The sequence below is a fragment of the Nuphar pumila genome, chromosome 12 (genome assembly GCF_984573655.1).
Source record: "Nuphar pumila chromosome 12, dmNupPumi1.hap1.1, whole genome shotgun sequence".
Classification (NCBI taxonomy): Eukaryota; Viridiplantae; Streptophyta; class Magnoliopsida; order Nymphaeales; family Nymphaeaceae; genus Nuphar; species Nuphar pumila.
The window spans coordinates 78716491-78741871 of record NC_143260.1 but is presented as its reverse complement, the minus strand read 5'-3'; positions in this window follow the sequence as shown (position 1 = coordinate 78741871).

The window sequence follows — 25381 nt, the reverse complement described above, 5'->3', positions numbered from 1 at the left end:
AGAGATGCTCTGATCCTTCTTTTCTCTGAGGGATTATATTGACGGTTATTGGCTCTTTGGTTGGAAATCTCTTGATGATAGTAGAAATTAAATATCCTTTAGTGTTTGTCGGGAGGCTCATCGTAGTCGCCTTCATCTTGACGGTGCTCTGAACTTTCCCTGGAAGGATCCATCACAAATTCCTTCATCTTGAAGATGATCCAAATCTTCTTTGGCCCCAGGGATCTAACTCGCATAATTCGTCTTCATCTTGATGACAATTGAGAGATCCCTTTTGCAGATATTTAATTGCAGCTTAGGTGATTGAGGAGATATGGAGATTGAATGGATTTTTTTTTTGTATCACCCAGGATATTTCGACTGCTTTATTTTTCAAGAATGATCTTTAAAAATGTGCCATTGACTGCGATCAATACCGATCACTTATGGCTTTGCAACAACATTGAATTTTCTTTGCTGGCCATATCGAGGATTTATTCTTCATCCTTTTGGTTGGCCAATAGAAAGAATTTGAATTTTGAATTCTTCTTCGCGAAAGCTTTGTCCTTTCTGAAATAATACTGAAGGTATTCTGAGGTAATGCTTTTGTGCAATAAAGATTTTGAAATCAACAAATATTTAATGACAATTTGTCAAAATGTTCTTGAGATCCTTGGTGAAAAAAAAAATTGCTTGAGGTCTAATTGACACATCCATGACTAAATTGTGTCCTGAAAAGACTCAGTAAAAGATCAACTTGAAAGTTGGGTTTTGTTTTGACTTACCAGCTCGAAAGCAGGATTTGGGTTGACCGACCAGCTCGAAAGCATGATTTATTGACCGACCAGCTCGAAAGCAGGATTTGTTGACTGACCAGCTCGAAAGCAGGGTTTGTTGACCGACCAGCTCGAAAGCAGGATTTGTTGACTGACCAGCTCAAAAGCAAGATTTGTTGACCGACCAGCTCAAAAGCAGGATTTGGGTTGACTGACCAGCTCGAAAGTAGGATTTGTTGACCGACCAGCTCGAAAGCAGGATTTGGGTTGACCGACCAACTCAAAAGCAGGATTTGTTGACCGACCATCTCAAAAGCAGGATTTGGGTTGACCGACCAGCTCAAAAGCAGGATTTGTTGACCGACCAGCTTGAAAGCAGGATTTGTTGACTGACCAGCTCAAAAGCAGGATTTATTGACCGACCAGCTCAAAAGCAGGATTTGGGTTAACCGACTAGCTCGAAAGCAGGATTTGTTGACCGACCAGCTTGAAAGCAAGGTTTGTTAACCGACCAGCTCGAAAGCAGGATTTGTTGACCGACCAGCTCGATAGCAGGATTTGTTGACCGACCAGCTCGAAAGCGGGATTTTGATTAAGAGATTAAATTTGATGATTTGAAATTGATTGACATTGATGAAGTTGTAACCCGAAGGCTTAGAAAGTGATAGATATTGATAAAGTTGTAACCCGAAGGCAGGGAAAATGACTGATGTTGGTAAGATTGTAACCTGAAGGCTTGAATTTGGAAATTGATTGACCCAAAGGTCGAAATTAGAAATTAGTTTACTGGGAATGACATGGGTTCAATTGAGAACGACATTGGTTCTCTGGGAACAACATGGGTTCAATAGGGATTCAGCCTAAGAACTTGGATCAGGAGGACTTCAACCTACAAATCACAATTCTGAAAAATAGCAATCCAAAAGAGGTTCGACCTAAGGACTGTAAAGAATATTGGATCAGGAGGACATCAACCTACCGATCAAATTTTTGGCAGTGGGATTAGTTTCGAAGGGTTTCAACCTAAGAACCACTTGGTTGAGAAGGACTTTTGGTTCGCAAAGGGGTTCAACCTATAAGCCATATTGGTTTGACAAACATTTAACCTACAAATCACATTGGTTCTACAAGGGTTCAACCTACAAACTATCAATTTCATAGGGATTTAACCTAAGGATCACATCGGTTCTGCAGAGGTTTGACCTACGAACGATCACTTCCATAGGGATTTAACCTACGGATCACAGTTTAAGAAGGAATGATTCAATTTGTGAGCTTTGAATGGACCAGGTGCTAAACTGGGTTTTGAGGGAAGATTTGAATCGGAATTCAAATCTTCAAGGAAAAACTAAATGAATTGGGTTTTGAAAGAAAAATTCAAGTCGGAACTTGGATCTTCTAGACCAATTACTAAATTGTAGAAAGGTTTTAGTAGGAGTTCAAACCTTTAAAGGAAAGCCAAGCAAATTGGATTTGGAAGAAAATTCGAGTTGGAACTCTAATTTTCTAGACCGATTCCAGGCATTTGAATTGGATTTGGAAGAAAATTCGAGTCGGAACTCTAATTTTCTAGACCAATTCCAGGCATTTGAGTTGGATTTGGAAGAAAATTCGAGTCGGAACTCTAATCTTCTAGACCAATTCTAGGACATTTGAATTGGATTTGAAAGAAAATTTGAGTCGAAACTCTAATTTTCTAGACCAATTCTTGGACATTTGAATTGGATTTGGAAGAAAACTTGAGTTGGAATTCTAATCTTCTAGACCAATTCTAGGACATTTGAATTGGATTTGGAAGAAAATTCGAGTCGGAACTCTAATCTTCTAGACCAATTCAGAAAAAAAAGAAATTCGAGTTGAAACTTGAATCCCGGAGGAAAGAAAATTCGAGTCGGAACTCGAATCCCGCAAGAAGACTAGACCAGCATGGATTAGGTTTGAAAACATTAACCAGTAAAACCAAATTTTAGAAAGTTTGACCAATAAAAATTGGATTTTGAAAGTCCGACCAATAACAATTGGATTTTGAAAGATGTACCAGTGTGAATACCGGATTTTGGAAATGAACCAGTATAAGTACTGAATTTTAAAAATGGATCAGTACGAATACTGTTTTTGGAAGAATTACCAGCATGAACACTGGATTTTGAAGAATTACCTGTACAAACACTAGATTTCGAAAATTTACCAGCACGAACACTGGATTTAGAAAATTTACCAGCAAGAACACTGGATTTTTGAAAATTTACTCAACTGATTCTGATGAGAGATTTTCAGTCTTCATCCTCACGATGACTTAGACAACTGTCGGGGTCTCAGGATTTATCCCTTATCCTGAATGGGTAGTTCAGGTTTATCCCTTAACCTGAAGGGGAAGTTCAGGTTTATCCCTTAACCTAAAGGGGAAGTGAATTTGATGCAAATGAATGTAAATGAATGCAAATGTATGCGAATAAATGCAAAAATGATGTGAATGAATGCACATGCGTGCAAAATGAGAGATTTGTTTGATCCTGCTTGCATACAAGATATTTGTAGATAAAAACAAAATTTTAAAATGCCTCAGTATAATTGGTAAAGGAGAATTTGATCATTATTGAAGAAAATTTTGAGGAATTACAAAGAATAAGACATGATTTAAGTATAATTTTTTTTCAAATGTCGAGCATTGATGGGATCTAGTAATTCCACTCCGTCGTCATTGATGAGCCGATATGAATTACGAAGTAATGCCTCTTTGACAACATAGGGACCTTCCCAATTTGGTGACCACTTGCCACCTGAGCGGTGCTTGAGATAAGTCGTTGATCTGAGCACTAGATCATTGACTCAAAATTTCCTTTCAATAACGGATTTTGCATATTGTCTGGCTATCCTCTGACGATATGATTGAGCGTGCTCTGCTGCTCTAAGCCTTCTTTCATCTAGTAAATCAAGTTGTACTAGTCGCTGTTGCTGATACTGATCAAGAGGTAATTCGAGAAGTGATGCAAATTTCAGAGCAGGTTTCTGAACATGTAGAGGCAGTACTACTTTAGTTCCATAGACAAGTTCTGACAGAGTAGCATTAGTTGGAGTTCGAATGGTGGTTCTATATGCCCACAACGCATCATGCATCTTTTCATGCCAGTCACAACCTGTTTCCAAAGTTCGCTCTAGGATTCAAATCAGAATCTTATTGGTGGCCTCTGTTTGACCATTTCCTTGAGGGTAATAAGGAGCGGAGAAATAATGATGGATTCTGAACTTTGAACAGAAGGTCCTTATCCTCTCATTCTTGAAATGACTGCCATTATCTGACACAATATCATGCGGTATACCAAAACGGCACAGGATATTCTTATGAATGAACGAGACCACATGTCGACCTTCTACTGTGCGTAGGGTGACTGCTTCTACCCATTTAGTAAAATATTCTGTTGCAGCAAGAAAATATTTGTGGTCATTTAAAGCAGAAGGAGTAATGGAGCCTACAACATCAAAAGCCCACATAGAAAATGGCCATGGCGAGACGACAGATTGCAAATATGTCGCTGGCGCATGAATAGAAGGTGCATGCATTTGACATTGAACGCACTTCTTCACAAAATGATAACAATCTTGTTGCATAGTTCTCCAGTAATATCCTGCTCGGACGATTTGTTTGACAAGAGTTTGGTAGCCAACATGACCGCCATAAATGCCTTCATGTGCCTCCCGCACAACTTCTTTAGCTTTTTCTTTGTCCAAACATCTGGAATATTCAGAACTGAATCCACGATGATAGAGGACGTCGACAAGAATAAAATATCAAGCAGACATGCGTTGAATTGCTCGCTGCTCTTTCTTTGAGAGTTCTGGAGGAAATTCGCCTGTTTCAATGAAATTTTTAATGTCATGATACCAAGGCTTTTTTTTTTTGCTCAGCCTGGTTTATCTGCTCTACTGGGACAAAAGCAGGTTAATCAAGTCTGCCAATTTCAAAGGAGCGACAAGATTCTTCGCTCTTGAAAGACATGATGGATCCCAGATTAGCTAAACTGTCTGCAACTTGATTGAAGTCTCTCTTGATATGAAAAAGTTGAAATTCTTCAAAATTACTGGCAAGAGCTAAGACAATCTTTTGATAAGGAAGTAATTTCTGATCCTTCACTTGCCATTCAGCTAAGACTTGATTGACAACGAGCAAAGAGTCGCCATAAGCATGCACTCTTTTGACATTGAAGTCTTGTAGAATTTTCTGACCTTGTATCAAAGCTTCATACTCAACCATATTATGAGTGCACTGAAAATCTAATTTGAGAGAAAAGGGGATCATCTCCTTCTCAAGTGTGATCAACAGAATCCCGATTCCTATGCCTGCCATATTCTTGGAACCGTCAAAGAATAAATTCCAAGTTGGGGATTGTTGAATATTGCAGATCCGCTCATCAGGGAAATCATCCTCGGCTTTAACATCCTCTGCTAGAGGAAAATCTGCCAATTGATCTGCAATTGGTTGGCCTTTGATAGACTGCTGGGAGACATACTCCAGATCATATTGCATCAATAGGACTTGCCATTTGGCAATCCGTCCGCTGAGAAATGGTTGCTCTAAAATATACTTGAGAGGATTTAATTTGGATAGGATCTTGACTTTAGATGCCAGCAGATAGTGCCTCAATTTCTGACACATCCAAACCAGAGCTAGACATGTCTTCTCTATCTGAGAGTATTTCTTCTCATAATCAATGAAGGTTTTGCTCACATAGTAAATGGCATGCTCTATCAGACTGCCTTCTTCGTATTGCGCCAAGAATCCGCCACAAGCAACTTGATTAACTGAGATGTATAGCAGTAGAGGTTTCCCCAATTCTGACGGCTTTAACACAGGAGGATTGAGCAAATATTTCTTAATACGCTCGAACGATTGCTGACACTTTGGTCCCCATTCGAACTTCACTCTTTTTCTGAGCAGATGATTTAAAGGCTCATATCTCATGGCCAAATTGAATATGAATCGCCGAATTGATTGCATGCGTCCCTGAAGGCTACACAATTCTCTGAGATTAGTCGGGGGTGGCATGTCAATGATGGCCTTGGCCTTAGCGAGATCCACTTCTATCCCCTTTTTGCTGACTAGAAAACCCAATAGCTTGCCTGATTCGACTCCAAAAACACATTTTTGTGGATTGAGTCTTAGCTTGTAAAGAATGAGCCGCTTGAAAACTTGATTGAGATCTTCGATGTGATCTTCCTCTTCTTTGGACTTTACCAGAATATCATCGATATATGCATCCATGATTTTGTGCATCTGATCATGGAAAATGATGGCCATAGCACACTGATAAGTGGCTCCAGCATTCTTAAGCCCAAACGGCATGACTGTATAACAAAAAGTGCCCCAAGGGGTAGTGAAAGATGTCTTGGACTGATCACGAGCGACCAACTTGATCTGATTATATCCGGAATATTCATCTATAAAAGAGAACATAGCGTGACCCGTCGTGCTATCGATCAAAAGATCAATATTAGGAAGCAGATAATCATCCTTAGGAGTTGCTTTATTGAGATCTCCCAAGTCGATGCAGATTCGAACTTTGCCATTTTTCTTGGGAACAACGACAATATTTGCTAGCCAGTCTGGGTAGTCAATGGTTTAAATGAACTCTGCTTTGAGTAGGTCTTCCAGACCTTCCTTAACTTGTTCCACTCGGGGATCCATTTTTCTTAGCTTCTGCTTAACTGGCTTGACATCTGGTTTTAGAACGAGGCGATGCTCAACCAATTTGGTATCTAGACCTGGCATGTCCTCATACGTCCACGCAAACACTTCTTCATGTTGCTTGAGAAAATGGGTGAGCCTTTCTTTCTCTTCTGGGCTCAAACTGCTGTCAATCTTGAGAATTTTAGGATCGTCTTCTAATCCAATATTGATATCCTCAGTCAGATCCTGAACTAAGGATGATGGCTCATCTTGTTTCTGAATTGCTGCAAATTCTGGTAATTCTTGAAGAGCTGAATCAAATTCTGCAGGTTTTTCTGACTGCTTTGTAGTCTGACTGCATTCTGCTCTTATTTTGACCTAACAAATCACTGTTGGCTTTGAAAAAGCATCTGGGTTAAGAATGAGCTTCTTGATAGATCGGGAAGACATTTTGAAAATTGGAGAATAAATTGATTTAGGAAAATCGCCCATTATAAAACAAATTGCTTTTATTGAGAAAATAATTTGAAAGATAAAAGAGCAAAATAATGGCAAATTTTCAAAGATTTGATAATGAGAAGTAAAAAGACAAATGACATCCAGACAGACAAAGGAAACTTGCAACTTTATTGAAAGATTGAATTGATGAAAATGATTGAAATGAAACAGGATATCATCCTAAATGTGGAAACAAAAGAATAGAAATGAAAAGATGAACAAATGCCCTCAGTGCGTTCCTTTGACAAAGATAGTGCCCTTCTGAGATCTTCTGCCATTAACGCCCAATCCGACCCTCTGAGGATAGTGCAGAGGAATTACTGGCTTGAGACGACCATCTCCATTTTTTCCCAGGCCTTGAAAAGGCTGATAGCCATGCTTAACCAACAGATCAAATCCCCTTTTGGCCTTCATGAATTGAGAGAACAGAGGATGATCTTTGAATGTGCTATAGTCAATTCGTCCTCCAATCTTGAAAAAGTGAGGGCCTCTCCATCGAGTCATGGCCACTGTATGCTCTGGTTGTTCAGCCGTCTGCAGTATTCTCGAATTTTCTTCAAAGCTGACCTCATCAATGCCCCTAATGCTAGAGATATCAGTAGTGAAAGTGGGCCTAGGAACCGTGGGTTGTGCAAGCCTCTGCTCTGGATCCTCGCCCAAGACTGTTGTGATCATTCCACCTTTTGACCACTTGACACACTGATGCAGAGTAGACGGCACCGCGTTCGTGTTGTGAATCCACGGTCGTCCCAAAAACAGATTATACGTTGGCGGCACATTGACCACATGAAAAAGGACAGAGTGGACCGAATAGTCAATGAAAATCTCCAAAAAGATTTTTTCTTTAGCTGTCTGACCATGATTATCGAACCCGTAGATGGTGATCGGGTCCGGAATGTATTCTTCTTCTTTGATGCTCAAAGCTTTGGCTGTCATTTCCGGGCATATGTTGAGGCTGCTGCCTCCATCTATCAACACGTGAGGAACCGTCATTCCTCTAGCTCAAATCACAACATACAAAGCGTTGTTGTGAAACACATGCGGCTTCGGGAGGTGTTCATCTGAGAAAGTGATCGGAGCATTTGTCATGACCTGATTGACTATCTGGGCCATGTCTTCAAGAGTTATGCTCGGTTTCACTTTGATTTTCCGCAATAGATCATCCAACACTTGCTGGTGCTTGGCGGAAGCTTGGGCTAAATCCAAGATTGAGACATTGGATAATGCAGTAATCAGCTTTGGTGTAGATGTCTCACTTTTCTCTGGGGCAGGCTTAATAAAATGCTTGGGGAGCCATGGCATTCTTTTAGCCACCTCAGGAGATACCCCAACGGGTTTGTTAGATACTTTCATTTTTCCGAAGGCTGCAATGAGGTCCATCTTCTGAGCTTTGGACTGAGCCTGCTGCAACACAAAGACCTGATGTTGGACTTGCATATCCCTTTTAGAGCATGGCCTAATATGCTCCTGCGGCTGAAAAGGTTGTTCAGAGATGACCGCCGTAGAATAATGGGGAAAGGGTTTCTTCAGAATATACATATTTTCATCTTCGGCACCCTCTACCAGAAGATTCTTGTTGATGAGATCCTGAACAATATTCTTGAGAACAAAGCAATTCTCAGTATTGTATCCCACCGTTCTATGAAATTTACAAAATTGATCTTTGAATTTCCCCATGGGAACAAGGGGATCGGCCAGCCTAGGCAGTTTGACCATCTCCTTGGTCAACATGTACTCGAGCACCGTCTCGAGTGATTGATCTAGTGGAGTGAACTTCCTGTCATAACTCCACCCTTCATGCTTCACTTTTTCGCGGGGCTTTGGTCTCTACTCTAGTTGCAATGGCTTGTTGTATTGAGGCACTGACTTGCCTTTTTTATCGTTCTTGTTGGAATTTCCTGCCCCATAACAGAAATCTCTGTTTTGCCCCTTACGGTGGTTCCAATTATTATTCCTGACAGAATGAGTGAAATTAGTCTTCTACTTCTGCTCATTTTGGCCGCTATTCTTGGTGAAAGTGAAGTCTTCGTAGAAACCATTCTCCATGTTCAACTCGAGCCATTCGGCTCGCTCTGTCAGTTCAATGAATGTCCTTAATGGTGCAGTAGAGATGAGGCCTCTTAGAGGCTGTGAGAAGTTTTTTAGAATTAGGGACAGAGCATGTCCCTCTGATATGGGGTCCCTCATCTTATTGCAAGCTGACCTCCAGCGATGAATAAAATCTTTGGCCTTTTCATTTTCTCTCTGTTTGAGGCCATAGAGGTGACTGAGGGTGAGAATTGCCTCGGCATTAAAGAGGAATCGCTCGATGAACATGTTCACCACTTTATCAAATTCTTTCAATTCAATTGGATTTACATGCTCCGAGTACCATTTAGCTGTGGTTCCCTCCAGACTGCGAGGGAAACATAGGAAAAGTGCCTGGTTGTCTCGCTTGAATTTGGAGCATTCAGTGAAGAACATGGCGAGATGAGCCTTAGGGTCGCCAGAACCATCGAATTTGATAAACTTTCTGGATCACGAGTCGAAACCCGGATCAACAAAAGAAAATGAAGAGCTCGAGTCAGGACTCGAGTAAATAAAGAGATCTCGAGTCGGAACCCGGATCGACAAAAGAAAATGAAGAGCTCGAGTCAGAGCTCAAATAAGATAAAGAGATCACGAGTCGGAACTCGGATCAACAAAGGAGGATAATTTGAATAAAAACCCGAGTCGAAACTCGGTTTTCCAAAAAGTTGGATTTTGAAAATGTACCAGTTTGAACACTGGATTTTGAAATAATACCAGTTCGAGCGTTGGGTTTTGGTTCAGTACTGGTGATTATCTTTCAATTTTGAATCATTAGGAATTGCGATGGGACTGTTTGTTGAAATCCCAATACTGACCGAATTGATGTTAATGCAATTGGATGCCAATGAATGCAAATTGATGCATATGAATGCACAAGTGCGTGAAATGAGGAATTTGTTTATCCTGCCTGCATACAGAACAAAATTTTAAAAATGCCCTAGTGAAACTGGGAAAAGAAAGTTTGATTATTATTTAAAGAAAATGGGAGGATTACAAGAGGAGAATAAATGTTTCAAGTATAGAACTTTTTCAAGTGTCGAGCATTAATGGGATCTGGCAATTCTACCCCATCGGCGTTGATGAGCCGATATGAGTTGCGGGGTAATGCTTCTTTGACGACATATGGGCCTTCCCAATTTGGCAACCATTTACCGACAGAATGATGCTTGAGATAAGATGTGGATCGAAGTACTAAATCATTGACTTTGAATCTTCTTTCGATGACAAGCTTCACATATTGCCTGGCTACTCTCTTGCGATAGGATTGAGCGTGCTCTGCTGCTTTTAGCCTTCTCTCGTCGAGCAAGTCTAGTTGTACCAGTCGCTGCTGCTGGTATTTATCAAGAAATAATTCTAGAAGCGATGCGAATTTCAAAGCGGGCTTTTGAACATGTAGTAGCAATACTACTTCTGTTCCATAGACCAATTCTGATGGAGTAGCATTTGTTGGAGTGCGAATAGTGGTCCGGTAGGCCCATAGTGCATCGTGAATCTTCTCATGCCAGTCACGGCCTGTTTCTACAGTTCGCTCCAAGATACGAATTAAAATCTTGTTGGTGGCCTATGCTTGACCATTCCCTTGAGGATAGTAAGGAGCGGAAAAATGATGATAGATCTTGAACTTTAAGCAGAATGTCTTCATCTTTTCATTCTTAAAATGACTGCCATTATCTGACACGATGTCATGCGGGATGTCGAAACGGCGAAGGATGCTCTTGTGAATAAAAGAGACCACGTGTCAGCCTTCTACTGTGCGAAGAGTGATAGCTTCTACCCACTTGGTGAAATATTCCGTTGCGGCAAGGAAGTATTTGTGGCCAGTTGAAGCAGAAGGGGTGATGGGGCCTACGACATCGAAGGCCCACATGGAGAACGGCCATGGAGAAACAACGGATTGTAAATAAGTTGTCGGAGCATGAATAGAGGGTGCGTGTATTTGGCATTGAACACACTTCTTCACATAATAGTAATTGTCTTGCTGCATAGTCTTCCAGTAGTAACCTGCTCTGATAATCTGCTTGACAAGGGTTTGGTAGCCGACATGGCCACCACAAATGCCTTTGTGTGCTTCTCGCACGACTTCTTTGGCTTCGTCTTCATCTAAACATCTGGAATACTCTGAACTAAATCCTTGACGATAGAGGACATTCACCAGAATAAAGTATCGAGTAGACATACGCTGGATTGCTCGCTGCTCTTTCTTTAAGAGTTCTGGAGGAAATTCACCAGTTTCTACGAAAGTTTTGATATTGTAATACCAAGGCTTCTTCTTTTGCTCAGCTTGGTGTACTTATTCTGTTGGAAGGAAAGCAGGTTGGTCAAGTCTTCCAATTTCGAAGGAGCGACAGGATTCTCCATTCTTGAATGCCATAATGGAGCCTAAACTGGCTAGGCTATCAGCCACTTGATTAAAATCTCTCTTGATATGAAAGAGCTGGAATTCTTCAAAATTGCTGACAAGAGCTGAAATAATTTTCTGATAAAGAAATAGCTTCTGATCTTTCACTTGCCATTCGGCTCGAACTTGATTGACAACGAGTAATGAGTCGCCGTAGGCATGCACTCTCTTAACATTGAAGTCTAGTAGAATCTTTAGACCTTGAATCAGGGCTTCATACTCAGCCATGTTATGGGTGCATTGAAAATCTAACTTGAGAGAAAATGGAATCATCTCTTTCTCAGGAGTGATTAATAAGATTCTGATGCCTATTCTGGCCATATTCTTGGAACAGTCAAAAAATAAATTCCAGATTGGAGATTGCTGGATATTGCAAATTTGCTTATCTGGGAAATCATCTTCGGCTTTCACCTCTTCTGCTAGAGAAAAATCTGCCAATTGATCAGCAATTGCTTGGCCTTTGATTGATTGTTGCGAGACATATTCTAAGTCATACTGCATCAGTAAGACTTGCCATTTTGCGACCCGTCCGCTGAGGAAAGGTTGCTCCAAGATATATTTGAGAGGATTGGGTTTGGACAAGATTTTGACTTCAGATGCCAGCAAGTAGTGTCTTAGCTTCTGACACATCCATACCAGAGCTAGGCAGGTCTTCTCTATGTGAGAGTATTTCTTTTCATAGTCTATGAAAGTCTTACTCACATAATAAATGGCATGCTCTATCAAGCTGCCTTCTTTGTACTGCGCCAAGAATCCGCTGCATGCGACTTGATTTACTGAGATATATAACAGAAGAGGTTTTCCCAATTCTGGCGGCTTCAAGATGGGAAGATTGAGAAGATACTTCTTGATCTGATCGAACGATTGCTGACACTTCGGTCCCCATTCAAACTTCACTCCTTTTCTGAGCAAGTGATTGAAAGGTTTGCATCTCATTGCCAAATTGGAAATAAATCACCGAATTGATTGCATGCGTCCCTGAAGGCTACGCAATTCTTTGAGGTTTTTCGGGGGTGGCATATCAATGATAGCCTTTGCTTTGGCTGGGTCGACTTCAATTCCCTTTTTGCTAACTAGAAAACCCAACAGTTTGCCTGATTCGACTCCAAAGACACACTTTTGCGGGTTAAGCCTTAACTTGTAAAGAATGAGTCTCTTAAAGACTTGATCAAGCGCTTCGAGGTGATTTTCTTCTTCTTTGGATTTTACGAGAATATCGTCAATATACGCATCCATGATTTTGCGCATCTGATCGTGAAAGATAACAACCATTGCCCGTTGATACGTTGCTCCAGCATTCTTGAGCCCAAAAGGCATAACTGTATAACAGAAAGTGCCCCAAGGAGTAGTGAAAAAAGTTTTTGTTTGGTCGCGGGCGACCAACTTAATCTGATTGTAGCCGGAATATCCGTCCATAAAGGAGAACATAGCATGTCCTATCGTGCTGTTGACTAGAAGATCGATGCTTGGAAGCGGATAATCATCCTTCGGAGTCACTTTATTGAGGTCCCTGAAGTCTATGCAGATCCTTACTTTGCCACTTTTCTTTGGGACAACGACGATATTGACTAACCAATCTGGGTAGTCAATAGCTCGGATAAATCTCGCTTTGAGCAGATCTTTGAGTCTTTCTTTGACATGTTGTTATATTCTATGATCCATGTTTCTCAGCTTCTGCTTGACTGGCTTAGCCTCTAACTTCAAGACGAGACGGTGTTCGACCAATTTGGGTCTAAGCTCGACATATCTTCATATGTCCATGCGAACACTTCCTCATGTTGCTTGAGAAAATTAGTGAGCCTTTCCTTTTCTTCCAGACTCAGACTGGTTCCGATCTGGAGAATTTTGGGATCTTCCTCTGAACCGATATTGACATCTTCAGTCGAATCTTGTACTAGAGGAGATGGTTCATCTTGCTTCTGAACTGCGGCGAACTCTGGTAATTCCTGAAGAGACTGATCATATTCTGCACAATCATCTGATCGCTTTGCAATCTTGCCATCTTTGGTGCTTGCTTTGACTCTGTGAATTGCTGCCGACTTTTGAAAAGCCTTGGGATTAAGAACGAGCTTCTTGATTGTCCGAGAAGTCATTCTGAAATTTTGGATAAGAAATTTGGTTCAGATAAAATTGCCCATCGTAAGACAAGCAATCATTTGAAGAGAACTATGCATAAAATGGCATTAAAATCATAAAATGAAGAGATAGTCGGAAAGGAGACAGATGACATCCAGATAGACAAAGAAACTTGGAATTTTATTGATTTTGAATTGATCAAAGACATTGATAAAATGAGACATTTATTTTGGAAAGAATAGAAAGAAAATAACAAATGGTCTTCAATGTGCCCCTTTGACAAAAACAGTCTTCTTTGGCGAGCTTCCGCCGGAGAATCTTAGTCCTGCTCTGTGGGGACGATGCTTCTGGATCACTGGCTCTATGCGGCCATCTTCATTTTTACCCAATCCCTTGAAGGGTTGATAACCGTGCTTCAGGAGTAAATCAAACCCCTTTCTTGCCTTCATGAATTGCGGAAACAACGGATGATCTTTAATGGCATTGTAGTTGATCCAGCCTCCAATCTTGAAGAATTCGGGACCTCTCCATCGTGTCATGGCTACAGTGTGTAGAGATAGTTCTGAGGATGCCTGAAGTATTTCTCGATTTTCTCTGAGACTGATCTCTTCACTTTCCCTGATGTTGGAAATATCCGCAGTGAATGACGGTCGGGGAATCATGGGCTGCGGGAACCTTTCTTCTGGGTCTTCTCCCAGTATTGTGGTAATCATTCCACCTTTTGACCATTTTAGTGGAAGACACTACATTTGCATTGTGGATCCATATTCTTCCGAGCAGCAGGTTGTAGGTGGGTGGTACATTGACCACATGGAAAAGTACTGAGTGCACCGAGTAGTTGATGAACACCTCTAGAAATATCTTGCCCTTGGCCGTTTGACCATGGTTGTCAAACCCATAGATAGTGATAGGATCCGGAATGTATTCTTCTTCCTTGATTCCTAATGCTTTTGCTGTCATCTCAGGACATATGTTGAGGTTACTGCCTCCATCAACTAGCACATGTGGTACCGTCATTCCTCTGACTCGGACGACAATGTACAAAGCATTATTGTGAAAGGAATGAGGCTTTGGAAGGTCCTCATCCGAGAAAGTGATCGGCGCATTGGTCATGGCGGAGTTCACGATTTATGCCATGTCTTCAGGTGTGGTACTGGGCTTAACTTTGATTTTTCTGAGCAAATCATCCAGTACTTGCTGATGCTCGCGGGAATTCTTGGCTAAGTCCAAAATTGAAACATTGAACAGAGCAGTTAGAGGCTTCTGAGTTGAAGTTTCTCCCTTTTTTGGGATGAATTTCAGAAAATGTTTTGGGAACCCTGGAATTTTACTCGCTGTTGTAGGAAATACTTCGGCTGGTTCTGCTGATACTTTTAGCTTATCAAAAGTTGAAATTATGTCCACCTTCTTGGTGGGTGGTGTTGCTTGTCATAGCACTGAAACCTGGTGCTGAACCTGGAGATCTTGTGCAGAACACGGCTTGATGTGCTCATGCGGTAGGAATGGCTGTGCAAACACTACTGCTGTGGTGTGTGGAGGAAAGGGCTGATTGAGAATATCCATTTTCTTTTCTTCATCTCCTTCCACTAAAAGATTTTTTTCAATAAGATCTTGTACAATGTTTTTGAGAACAAAGCAGTTCTCAGTGTTGTGTCCCACTGTCCTGTGGAACTTGCAAAACTGATCTTTTCATTTTCCCATGGGCACAGAGGGATCGACCAGTCTAGGCAACTTGACCATCTCTTTCAACAACATGTACTCGAGTACATCTTCGAGTGATTGGTCTAAAGGAGTAAATTTTCTATCGTAACTCCATCCTTCATGTTTGGTCTTCTCACGCAGTTTCGGCCCTTGATCCTGCTGAGGAGGCTTGCTGTATTGAGGAACATGCTTTCCTTTCTGATCTCCTTTGTTGTTTGAACTGCCTGAGTCGTAGCAATAATCTTTCTTCTGCCCTTTGTATTGATTATGACTGTTGTTGTTGTTGTTGTTGTTGGCAGAATAGGTAAAGTGAGCTTTCTTCTTTTGCTCACCTTGAGGGTTGTTGTTAGAAAAAGTGAAGCCTTCGTAGACTCCATTTTTCACACTCAGCTCGAGCCATTCGGCTCATTCAGTCAACTCAATAAAGGTACGGGATGATGCAGTAGAGATCAATCCTCTTAATGGTTGTGAGAAATTATTAAGGATTAAGGATAAGGCGTGCCTTTCTGAGATAGGATCTCTCATTTTGTTGCAGGCTGACCTCCATCTGTGAATAAAGTCCCACGCCTTTTTATTCTCATTCTGCCTTAGATTGCAGAGATGACTCAATGTAGGAAGCGCTTCTGTGTTGAACAAGAAGCGTTCAATGAATATGTTTACTACTTTATCGAACTCCTTGAGCTCGATTGGATTGATATGCTCCGCATACCATTTAGTTGCAACTCCTTCCAAGATGCGGGGGAAGCATAGAAATAGTGCTCGGTTGTCTCTCTTGAACCTCGAGCATTCAACAAAGAAAGTGGCGAGATGAGCTTTCGGGTCGCCAGAACCGTCAAACTTGATGAATTTTCGGGGAAGATTCTCCAGATCATCATCCCCTTCTAAGCCGTCGTAGAAGTCCTCGCTGGTGAAGACTTTCTTGCCCTTGTCGCGGGCTTGGAGATCCTTGACAACTCTGGCCATTTCTCTGAATTGTGTTTGTAGAGGCACTTCTGTGACCTGACTCTTTGATCTGCGGCTTTTTCTCTGTTCTTGGCCCCGTTTCTGAAATACCGGAGGCACTTCATACTCTTCATCTGTATCTTCAATGGAGTCCGTTTCGTCTGAGATCTCTTCCGACTGAACTTGCTTTCTGGAAGCCTTCTTATCCCTATGACCATGGAACTTCTCTCTGAATGGGTTTCTTTCCGAGCTGGTCCCGGGCTGTTCATTCATCATTTTATTCATCATTTTTCGAAACATGGCATATATTTGCGGGTCTATGCCATCATCTTCTTGTTGCTGCTCTTGACTCCTCTCGGACCGGGGGGAACCCATCTCTTCTTATGAGGCCAATGAGTACTGAGATGCCGTTGTTTTTTTGCCTGATCTTGTATGAACCATCAAATGTTATGGACGCTCTCTGCAGGGCAAAGACCTGATTAGATTATGTAGGAATTGGTTTTTGGAAGAAATATTTGCTGAAAATATGGTAGACAATTTGAAAAAGATATCCCATTACTAGGGACTGAGTCATCGCGAGAATCACGACAATTGTGTTGTCATTCTTTTTGCGAGAGAAATGAACAACGAAAATGTGCCTTGTTACCTAGGCAAGGTCGTCAAACCAAAATAGAAAGAGAGAGAATTTTATTGAAATGAGAAAAATATGATTTTATTGATCTTGACAAAGAGGTGGAGGACAAACAATTTGCCACCATTCATGATAGTCGGTAGACACTCTAGGACCTGGAAAGATTTTAAGAGAGACAAAGGAATCCCAGCTGTAGCGGGCAAAATGATATGCCCCGGACCATTGTGCGGAAGTGAGATCGAACTCTGCCATAGCTCCTGATAGTAGTCTGGCTTCGATGTACTGCTGCCTCAGGGAGAACTGCCGAACACAACGCTCCGGTTGGTAGTATGTGCAGAAGAATGGTCCCAACAACTTGAATCGCTTGCCATAAGCGTATGTATATCTGGGAGGAGACAGTTGCCGATCAAAATAGTCTCAGACAATGTCATCTTCTTGAATGTTGTCAATCATGGATCGATATCGTGCCACTAGAAGGAGTTCTTGGCCATTATATCTGAAAGAGCTTGCTCGGGCTGGAACATGCTGGAAGAACTAGGATTGAAGTGCGTAGATGCAACCTTCAACTAAAATGGATTCTCCGAGTGAGAAACGGGTTAGACCACGATATAGGAAAGCAAGCGCTGCCATGGCTATAGAGAGGCGATTGGTCTGCCGACTTCCCCATCTTCTCATAAGCTGGATTATTCTGATGTCCATGTAGTTTTGTCCATCTGGAAAGAAGGATAATCCTACAGTGCACAGGACCATTGTATTTTGAATCCTTTCTTTAGCTGTGCTTGATAGTGAGCTGACTTCAACAAAGGTTCCGTACTGGCGGTACAACTCTAGCAGGTTAACATATTCATTTCCGTCCAACTGGATCAGGGGCCAGGATCGGCGGCCTGTCATACGAGCTAATGAATCTCGGGGGTCCAAACCCTTGACATTGATAAGGAATTGATGTTCTAATGGATCTCCTGGTTGACTGGCTAGTTCTGGTAATCCCATGATTTCTGAAAATTCATCCATTAAAATGGTCATTTCTCCCCATGGGAACCAGAATGTACATGTCCGAGGATTCCATCGCTCCTTCATTGCGTGGATCAGGTTGCCATTGATGGTCTACTTTCCAACTGCTGATGCAAATTCTAATCCGCACTCGCTTAAATGGTCCGGGAACATTCGAGAAAAGCTTTTGAGCCAAGAATAGTACCATCGGGGAATGAAAGTTTATGTGCTAAGGGCTCGATGTTCAGGATGACCTTGTCGCACCTCGTAGGAGATGTGACCTTCAGGAAAGATATGATCGATTTGGCTGGATGCCATCGGACTGAAAAATAGAGGACTCAGAATCAGACTTAGGAAAATGTAGGAAATTTTTTGAAAATTTTGCAGGCAGGATATAAAATTGTTATCATCACAAAATTTTTTAACTTTTGCAAATCAAACTGACCTTTGAAAAAGATTTTGAAAATAACTCGCCTCCGTTTTTAAAATGCGGGAAAATTCCGAAGAATGGGACTCGCCTGTCGGTACGAGGTTCAACCGTTCCTGCCACCATTAACAGGGGTAATTGAACCAAGGATCAATCTTATGCTCTACTCTATTCAACTTGTATAAAACATATTCTAATTTCTAAATGCACATAGAATCAGGCATGTGCTATGAATTTTCAGAAAAATGCACATTTGAAAACATGATGTTTGCTTTGAAAGCTTGAAATATTTAGAAAATGTAAATCTTGGACATGATATCACATGGAAAATCGTGAATTAGGACTTGAAACATATTTCTGAGGAAAGCAAAAATCGATTTCTGGGGAAATCTTGAGATTTTATGAAAATCAATTCTGAGAAAACTTGGTTTTTCTGAATTCCAACTTTGAACTTGAAAATATAACTTGAAATTTCAAATTTTGAACTTGAGAAACACTTGAAATATACTTTGAAATTCAATGTCTTTGGGAAAATCGATTTTGCTATAAGACTTGGGATATTTTGAGAAAATGAATTTCTTTGAATTGGAATTTGAATTGGAATTGGCAAATGCATGAAATGAATGAATATGGATTTGAGGAATTGAGAAATACTTTTTGTATTTTTGAGAAATGCAGTGCATTTTGAAGTTAGCCTAAGAGTGTAGGCTGAATGTGGCTAATGTGAAGATCATAAATCTAGATATCCTTCATATTCTGATTATGGCCATAAATACGAATTCCACCAAGTTTATAAACTTCATAAAAGCTAGTGCATGTGCCATTCGTGTAGACCATGGTGAATTTGTAAAAATATGCATGAATCATCATCCATCACACATTAACATTATAAAAATAAACTATATGCAATGCAACCTAAGCTAAGCAGGAAATGTAAATTCTTATTCCAAAGTTTAATTACAAATTACATCACTATTGAAATTTAAATACATGAAAAATAAAGTCTTCAATGTACCTGCAAAACTAGAAAACTTGGTTAATGAAAATATGTTGGCTTTTCTAGATTTATCCAACAATATCAGGAAATTGTTGGATTTTGCCAGATATAAGCATTTTCCTTGATTCCCTTAAATCAAAATGATAAAGTATGAAATAAAACTGAATAAATATGAAAGAAAAGATATGAAATTTTGAAATTGGGGTCAAAATGACCAAAATACCCCTCATAACAAGACTATGGCCTTGAAATTAGGGTTTTTAGAAAGATATTTTGATAAAATGCAAGTTTTGAAATTTGAATGGAATAAACTCAAACCAAATATACTATGACATGATTAAAAATATGAAATTTGGGTTAGGGATTAAGAAATTTAGGTCAAATGACCAAATTGCCCCCGATAGCAAGACTATGGCCTTGAAATCAGGGTTTTTAGAAAGAGATTTTGGTAAAAATTTAGGTTTTATGCACTAAATGAAATCAAATGAGCACAAAATTAAACCTAAAGCATCCTAATATGATTATGAACATGATTAAACCCTAAAACCATATGCTTATGCACGAAAATCCAATAATATCACAAAAAACTGTGATTTTAGCAGTGTTTTTGGATCTTTCAGGAACCCGGTTTTGCAATTTGCTTAATTCAGCCATCAAATGGATTCCAAAATCCATACAAATTGGTACCTGCACTTGTTATAACCTTAATATCTAATTGGAATTATAAAATTAAAATTTTGACATTAAATTAATCCAAAAATTGCATTAAACCCTAAAAATATGCTATTTTTGACCTAATTCACCAACCAGTCTCAATCCAAGACCTGAACCAGGAGTCAAATCTCCATGGAAATTTATAAAATTTTACAAAGACTAACTAATAAGAAAAACAGAGATTTCCCAATTTACAGATTGGAAAAATCATCTCCGGTTAGGGAGAAACCCTTCCGGCAATCTGAGCTAAAATATATCACTCTTAACAGGGATTAAAACAGCTATTCCAGATTGAAAATACAGACATAAATAGCAATTCTAAACAAAAATCTCTGAAATTTTAGTGGTGAATAGCAGACAGAAAAATAACAATACTCACTTTTTACAGATCTAAAATCGAATCTGTGGTTTGGGATTTATGACTAACACAAGTCTGATTAGGGTTTTGGTAAACCCTAATGAGTTTTAAATTTAAAAACAGATTCTCTAAATAGGGGAAAAATACTAAACAGTGATAAAAAAATCCGAAAATTTTACAGCAGACAGATCTACTCAATGTGAATCCATATCACTTTACAGATCTAAAATCGGATATAAGATGAGAGAAATATCATAACAGCAAGTTACCTTCTTGATTTTAACCACGATTTTAAAGCTTTAAAACCCGATTTGATGTCTGATTTTTTTGACAGGGTTCCCGAGATCCAAAACCTCTGATTTTTCTACAGTAACTCAATAACTTATGCATGCATCACATATAAAAAAATCAGAAATAAACAATGAGTGCTTCAATCCGAAATAACATCATCTTTACTGTTCTAAACCTAGAACACACAGAAATTTAAGAAACTTGAAAAACCATGCATTAACTAATGTAAATAAATAAAATAAACCATAAAACAGTAAATAAAACTTATTTCTATGCTATAGAACGTAAAACAAACATGAATAAACCATGAAAATAAATTAAAAACAGGGAATCAATGGCTGGAATTTGATATCACCTTTAAAACATAGATTTAACCCATTAAAAAGGGTAAATCATATATTTTATTGGTTAATCATGCAAAGAATCATGTTAAAATCAATTCTAATGGATTAAAATCTCTGTAAATCATCCAAAAAAGGGTTAGATCACCTTCTTGGATTGTTCTTGCTGATTCTTGATGTTTCTTGAGGTTGAATCCATGGTTTAATCCATGAAGATGATGGAGCCAATGGCTAAATCATGCTTAAAACAATGAAAAATATTAAATAAAAACTAAAAATTAAAGAAAAACATTACCTTGAGGTTGCTCCAATGGAGGAAGGGCTGGAGAGGAGAGAGAAGCTCCAAGAATCCAATAAGAGAGAGATTGGGAAAATCGACCCCCCTTATGCCTCTATTTATAATAAAAAAATTAGGTTTAAAAATTGACAATTTTGAAAATTTTGGACTCTAAAGGGGGGCGATTTTGGGGTGGAGTTACCTAACTACCCCTAGTCTAAATTATCTTTAATAATGCCTAATTAACCCCTAGCTAATCCTAAAAAATCCCCAAATGTGGTGCCACTTGGCATTTTCTCACATTGGGTTTTTAAAACTCCTTTAAAAACCTTTAAAAATGCTAGTTTTAAAAACTAACTTTCAAAAATGAGTTTTTCAAAATGGTTTTGACTCTTCTAAACCTCTAACACTAACCAAGACATCAACTAACCCTAGTCTAGCCCTGACTGACTCGAATATGGCACAACCCCGAGTGGGCCCTACTTGAGTTTTTCAAAAAGCGATTTTAAAACTTGAAATTGAAGGAGTTTTCAAAAGATTTTCAAAAGTAAACTTAAAATTAGGATTTTTGAAATGGCATAAGGTCCTAACTGAGTTAGAATTCCTCTGGATATGGTGCCAACTGAGTGGGCCCACATCGAATTTTGAACATTTTTGAAATAAACACTGAAAATGGCTTTGAAAAAGGGTTAAAATCAGTATTTGAAATTCAAGATCTTTGAAAATAGGGTCTCAAGCGAACTGGAACTCCGGGTTAGAGTCCTGAACTCTTAGGACTCTGAGATTTTAGATTTTAAAAGCCAAATGAAAGAATTTTCAAAAGATTTTATCAAGAAATGATGAAATAAGTCAGAAAACACAGTCAGGGTTAGACTCCCAACTCGACTGAACTCTAAAATAGAGTCCTGAACTAACTGGACTCTGTGAAATGACCTAAATTTCGAAAACAAACAAAAAAGATTGAGAATGGAAGTAAAACAGACTTAAAAACAAACTCCTGACTGAATTAGGACTCTGAGACAGAGTCCTAATCGGACTAAAACTTTCAAAAATTTGAGAAATTTGATGAATAGAGGAATTCAGAAGCGACACCACCTCAATGGGTCTCATCTGTGAATTGAAATCGATTAAAATTTGAATTTGAAAGGAATCCAGATTGTTTTCTGAGAAAATATTTCGAAATATAAAATCCGGGGGTTGGAAAATGACAAAGTATTGAATAAAAACCCAGGTTTTGAAATTGATTTTGAAATAAAGCTTTAAAATTCAAATCTGGATTGAATGTTTTGAAATAGGAGTGCTGGATCTCGAAAATGAGATGTAATGACATGCAATGCTATGCAATGACATGTAATGCTATGCAGAATACATGCAATGATCTGTAATGACTTATGAAATGGAAGTACTGGATGAGGGTGAAAATTTGGGGTGTTTACAGATGCCCCTCTTTGCTACTAAGCCGGTTGAAAGCCGAGCTTAGTGGCAAAGAAAATACACCAAATTTGGACTATAAAAATGCCTCAGTTAGATGAATCTGACTGGGTATGAAAGAATTTATTCAAATGATGATGATAGATTTGAAATGAAGAATAAGGAGAAAATTTTACTTCGAAAAGAAGTGAGATTCAGGTTTTGCCCTTAACCTGGATGGGACAGGAAATACCTCGTATGGAACGAAGCTCAGGCTTAACCCTTAACCTGAAAGGGGACGATACCTCGTGGAAAAATGAGGCTCAGGCTTAACCCTTAACCTGAAAGGGGACGATACCTCATGGAAAAATGAGGTTCAGGCTTAACCCTTAACCTGAAAGGGGACAATATACGGAATCCTCAAATGAAGAAACCATGATGGGACCTTCGAATTCTGCACAATAAATCCGAGAGGGGTTTGCAAAAGGAAAAAAGGGGATTCCCTAAAGCTTGAAAAGGGATTGATCTTGGACGTCTCATTGCTAAGATTGAATGGCTTTTAAGACAGATGACCTTTTGCGGAAAATTCAGGTTTAACCCTTAACCTGAACGGGAACTGTCTATGGTGGGACAGTGGGGAGCACAGGGAAGTGTGCGAATCTGAGAGCCTAGGCACTCAGATCAAAACAAGAAGGGAAGGATCTTGGACAACTCCCATCATCCGATCCTAAAAGGGATAACAACAATGCCTGGATACATCAAAATAAACATCAAGTTCTCACTTCATGTCAGGATAACTTAAAAAGATTGCCAATAGGACAAAAAATTGTAGTTAATTCAAGAATGATAAGCACATATATATATGAAAAATATTCCCTCTTTTCTACCTGAAGTATTACCTCCGACTGGGCTTAACTCTGTAGAATCAAGATTCGAATTCAAATTACTTGCAATTGACTTTCCTTCAAGGAGGCTATCAATTTCATTGATATGGACGGAAAAGAATGTATTTTTGATATTGCGAGAGCTATTAGCGAAAGGATATTGATAAAAGAATTTCACAAAATTAAAGAAGATTCTTGACAGATTCGGCAGTCTGATATCCTGGGATTCTTTTCTCATGATGATCTTTCAGCACTCTTTTTTGACAAAATTGGAGCTCTCTTAGATTTTTCGGGAATTACATCATCCTTCATTTTGGAGATGTCCTAGCTTTTTCTCTCTTTATTTTTTTTGGAAGGGTACGTCACAAACTCCTTCATCTTAGAGATGTTCCGATCCTTCTTTTCTCTCAGGGATTATATTGACAGTTATTGGCTCATTGGTTGGGAATCTCTTGATGATAGCAGAAATTAAATATCTTTTAGGGTTTGTCGGTAGGCTCATCACACTCGCCTTCATCTCGACGGTGATCTGAACTTTCCCTGGAAGGATCTGTCACAAACTCCGTCATCTTGGAGATGATCCAAATCTTCTTTAGCCCCGGGGGTCGACTCGTCTAATTCGCCTTCATCTTGACGACAGTTGAGAGATCCCTTTTGCAGATATTTAATTGCAGCTTAGGTGATTGAGGAGATATGGAGATTGAGTGGATTTTTCTGTATCACCCAGGATATTTCGACTGCTTATTTTCCAAGAATGATCTTTAAAAATATGCCATTGACTGTGATCAATATCAATCACTTCTGGCTTTGCAACAACATTGAATTTTCTTTGCTGGCCATATCGCGGATTTATTCTTCATACTTTTGGTTGGCCAATAGAAAGATTTTGAATTTTGAATCCTTTTTCGCAAAAGCTTTGTCACTTCGGAAGTAATACTGAAGGTATTCTGAGGTACAATTTTATGCGATAATGATTTTGAAATCAACAACTATTTTTTATGGCAAATTGGCAAAATATTCCTAAAATCCTTGGTGAAAGAAATCACTTGAGATCTAAATGACACATCCGTGGCTAGATTCTTCTCTCCTTTCCCCAAAGGAGAGACTCAGGCTTAACCCTTACCTGAACGGGTAACAAAAGATACTCCTCTCTTCCCTGAAGAGGAGGTGTTTGCAAAACGAACTTTCGAAGAGAAATAGAGTTTTCGTCAAAACTCCCTATTTCTAGGCTTCTCTTATGGAAAGGGGCCGCTAACAAAGATTGAAAGGATATCATAGAGGAACGAGTCCATCACACTCTCCCTGGAAAAAGGGTCCTCGACGACGGGGGTGGCCTAACAAAAGACATTTAGGGTTATAAGGAGGACGAGCTTCCGTCAAAACTCTCCCTGGAAAAAGGGTTCCTTGTGTGACAATAAAGATTGTTTTGCAAACTGTTCGTGAATCATGAGTCCCTTCAAACTCTCCCTAGAAAAAGGGGTTCAACAAACATACAATAAAGACATGCGAAAAAGAATGAGCTCCCTCGAACTCTCCCTGGAAAAAGGGTCCCTCGCAAGAGAAGATGATTGAAATTGGTATTGGGTGACCCAAAAGGGTCGAAATTGGGAATGACATGGGTTTGATGGGGATTCAGCCTAAGAACGACATTGGTTCAATTAAGAACGACATGGGTTCACTAGGAACGACATGGGTTCGATAGGTATTCAGCCTACGAACGACATTGGTTCAATTAAGAACAACATTGGTTCACTAGGAACAACATGGGTTTAATAGGGATTCAACCTAAGAACGACATTGGTTCAATTTAGAACGGCATTGATTTCGCAGGGGTTCGACCTACGAACTATCAATTCCATAGGAATTCAACTTAAGGATCATAGCTTAAGAAGGAATGATTCTAACTTGTGAGCTTTGAATGGACCAGGTGCTAAACTGGGTTTGAGGGAAGATCGA